At 36.9% G+C, this 4,106-nt stretch overlaps 1 long non-coding RNA gene across 1 annotated transcript; it reads left to right on the forward strand.

Annotated features, from left to right (window-relative positions):
* Positions 1–2,219: 2,219 nt before the first annotated feature.
* On the forward strand, positions 2,220–2,881 carry LOC116672218 (uncharacterized). Its single transcript, XR_004327498.1, has 2 exons — positions 2,220–2,321; positions 2,756–2,881. It is a non-coding gene; the product is annotated as an uncharacterized LOC116672218 (long non-coding RNA).
* Positions 2,882–4,106: the final 1,225 nt, after the last annotated feature.

Here is a 4,106-nt window from a genome sequence, read left to right on the forward strand (position 1 = left end):
GTTTCCATTTAAAAGATGATGGACATATAAAGTGCATAAAAAATACTGCGATTAAAGTACCAGGCAATTAGTAACAGATTCTAACAGGCCTACATAGTCTTAAATCTTTTAAATATGTTCAAATGCTGACTGTAGGGGTCTTTTCTTAACCCAATGTGGACCATAATGTTGTTGTTTTTTACATTTTCCCTTCAGCTATTTTCAAAGGTCATAATAGCTTTATTAGAAATGATTTAATGTAATGTGCAATGCAAGCTGTCTGTATTTCTAACAAGCTAAACTGTGGCTTGCCATAACCATGAAGTTTTTCCGCGGCAAACTGTCATAAGCAACTTCATATAGATCTTCACCCATGATCAATTAAAAATATATTAAAGAAATACACATACAGTAATGCAAAAGAAGTTTACAGTGTGTGATAAATATTGTGTGAGACAGTGTTCACATTTCAGTGCAAGGGAGCGTTTTAGACATTAAACCATACACACTGTATCTTTCATACTGTCAGCATGGAATGAGTTAACATGGTCGGAGTGTAACCGTGGAGGGATGTTGAAGTCCTGTAGTAACACTGTAGAAAGAGATCATTTACTGTCACTGTCATGGTCACAAATCCTAAAGTACTCCCTCTTCACCTCCTCCCATCTCTCCCTGCCCCAATTTTGTTCAGAAACACAACCTTTGTCCGCGGTATTTCTCAACAGCCTCCCTGAACGGAATAACATATTCCGCACGGAGGTGTAATCACTCACTCAATCAAATCAAAGAGTCAGTAACTAATGGTCCACGCACTGTAAACAAGTGCACCCTTTGCCCTTTGGATCCGCATGTCTGATGAGTGATGGCTTATTGTGTCTCACTGATACTGCACACTACAGATGTCCGGCCAGACATTACAAAGAGTCATGCAGCAGTCTGTAAAAGTAAACAACTATTATTCTACACAAAAACTGGTAAAGGTCAGTAGACATTTATCAGCCAAGTGATTTAATCTACGTGGGGTCTGTTCATCTACTGATGTGATTAGACATTCAGACTTCACCTGTTAAAGTCTGGTAAAACCCAGAGTGTGTTGACATAATGATGGCGTGTAACAGTGCAAATGACCTGGATTGTGTTTACAATGGGAGGCTGTGGCATCCTTTCTGTCCACTCAGGATCCTGTATTTCTATTGGGCTTTAACCTGATTGGGACGACAACCCCCCCGCCTCTGTCCACACAGCTCCTGGTGAAATAGCCCACGCAGCAGCAGATGTGCAACAGCAGATCCGATCCAACATCACTGGAATGCATGCATGGTTGCAATAGAGAGCCACGCTGTGGCCTCAGGTTCATAGTGACCAACACTGAGATGAAGTGGTGGGATTGTTTGATTGCAAAGACCAGTGGAGATTTGTCTTTGTATAACTTTCACCAGACCGTATATGCCTATTATTTTGGATTACAGTTTTTCACAACTGTTTACACACGTTTTTAAAACTATGTCTCCTTTTTTCAAACCTGTAAAAACAAGATGCAAAATGCCTCCCATCTCCTTCCAAATAAAAGACTGCATTCAAAATCCCATTAACATATCTCAAAATGAAGCATTTGCATCAAATGGTAAACACTTTTTTATTATGGTACATTTTTGGATATAACATGTACACAATGTTGTTCTAAATCCAAAGCTCTTTTGTCTTTCATATGCTTACATCTACCTTTGCAATGTTCTAGAATGAAAGTAATCTGCTGAGAGTGCTGTGCGTGCGTACGTGCACGTGTGTGTGCTTGTGTGTTGGGGCTGGGGGGGTATTGTATGCCGTTTGTGCAGAACAAAGTCTGATTGATTTACTGTATAATGCTGAAACAGCCATTAGATAGTGCATGCCTGAAGGTTTGAAGTATGGATCCCACTGTGAAGCTACTCAAGATATAGGTTTCTCTCATGATGAATAAGTGTGGCCCTGATCTCATCAGAGATGAAACTCCTCCTCCTCCTCCTCCTCCTCCTCCTCCTCCTCCTCCTCTCCTCCTCCTCTCCTCCTCCTCTCGTGTTGTCCCGTCTCTCCCTCCTCCTCCCCTTGCTCTCTCTCTATTGTTGGCATCCATTGTTCAAAAAAGGTAATCTGACCTTTTACCTATTTATAGGCCTATACTAAAGCAGTGATTGCTTACTGTAATGTGTTTACACCTGTGAGGTGTGTGTGTCTGTGCGCTGGTGACTAACTGCCATATTGATTGGTTGTGTTTGGAAAAGGAAAGCAAGTAAATTCCTGTTAGACTTTTGTGTCTTAGGTCAAGAATTGTGGGTAATGTTTTGAAAAAAGTGTTTTATGCCGTTAACCCTTGAGTTGTCTTCCTGTCGACCATGCAACCCGTTTTTCTGGGTGAGAATTTTGAAATTGAAACTTTTTTTCAACGTTTTGGCCATCTTCATTGACACTTTTGTTGCTTTTCACGACGCCTTTGTCACGTTTTTTGACGATTGTGTTGATTTTGTTTTGGCACTTTGGACATTTTGTGTCACTTTTTCTGATGTTTTTGTTCATTATTCAACGTTATTTTATCAGTTATTCTTCAAATGCTATACAAGTTAATAATGCACCCAAATTCAATGAAAGTAGTATATTGGTCATTTATTTTACTTGTGAAGAGCGTTGTACTAAACCTTCCGGGACATTTTTTTTTAACCATTTGGTTGAAAGAAACCCAAAATTCTGATATAGAAACTTTTAAAAAAGGGGTCAAATTTGAACCAAAGACAACAGGAAGGTTGAAAACTGAGTGAAAGGCTGAGAAATGGCTAATAGGTTTGGAGATTTGGTGTGTAGTTTGGCACTTTGAGTGAGAGGTTTCAAAAACTGTGTGACACAAAAAGATTTTGTGTGTAAGCAGTTGTAAAAAACAGCAAATCCATATTATGATTTAAATACTTTAACAAAGAAAATCTCCATTCCATTTTACAGTTCAATCATTTTGAACATATTTTACAGAAGAATCTTTGTGTCTTTGAGGCTAACTGCTTCATACACCCTTTTATGTAAGCTTGTAATTTAGATTACCTTCACAGGTTTACTCTGATACTGTAAATCATTTTCTGTTTTCTGTAGTTTGCCACAGAGCACTTTGATTTACTCCATTTAGAACAGCAGCATCCCCCAGTGGACACAGTCATAACTTACAAAAGAAAAACATTTAAACCTCTATTGCATGAATTAGTTTTTAAGCATGGTAAAAATGTCTTGATGTGTTTTTTTATGACTGGTTAAATAATGCAATTGTAAAAAAAAAAAAATAACAATAATAATTAAAGGGGGGGGGGGGTAGTTGGTAATTTGTTGCTATATTGCAACAATGCGCATTTGTGGAAAGTGCCAAAAAATCCATTATTTCTTTAAAAACATGCTTTTATTGAAAAGAATACCAAGTAAATTCAACTTATATGCCATACGGCAACAAATTAATTTTAGCCTTTTACAGAAAACAATATAGCATTTTAACTGGTCTAAATGAGGAAAATTCAAAGTTTATTTACCCCAGATAACAGATGACATTTTTTTTTTTAAAGAAAAGCTTCTAAGATTAAGAAAAACAACTGCATTTTGGCTGGTACAGAAAAAGGGGCAGGGAAACAGGATTTCCTGGTTAAGTGAAGTCATCCAGTTATAAACACTTAAAAATAAAAGACCTAAGAAAAAGAATTTGTTGCCATATGGCAACACCATGCAATAGAGGGTTAATAAAACCACTGCATTATAGGCTGCTACATGCGTGATAACTTGTGGAAATGGGCTTCATATGCTAGATGGAAAACAGGTGTTTGTGAACACTTCACTAAGCACAACCATGTGAAAATGCGTTGATTTTTTTTTATATAATACATTTTCTTTTACATAAATTGATACAGAATTTACTCTTCCTTTTTCTTTCTTTGGATATAAAAAACATGTGTATTTAAATTTGAGGAGGATAAGCTATTTTTTTTTTAAAATTATTATTATTTTTTTTTAATGAAACTATTTTTTTTACTTTTACCTTTTCTATTTCCCAAGGACTGATTTGAGTCTTTTTCGGGCCTCTTTATCACTCTATTCAACAAAAAAACAGATAACAACAACCGACC

This window comes from Etheostoma spectabile, chromosome 22, assembly GCF_008692095.1.
Source record: "Etheostoma spectabile isolate EspeVRDwgs_2016 chromosome 22, UIUC_Espe_1.0, whole genome shotgun sequence".
In the NCBI taxonomy this organism is placed as follows: domain Eukaryota; kingdom Metazoa; phylum Chordata; class Actinopteri; order Perciformes; family Percidae; genus Etheostoma; species Etheostoma spectabile.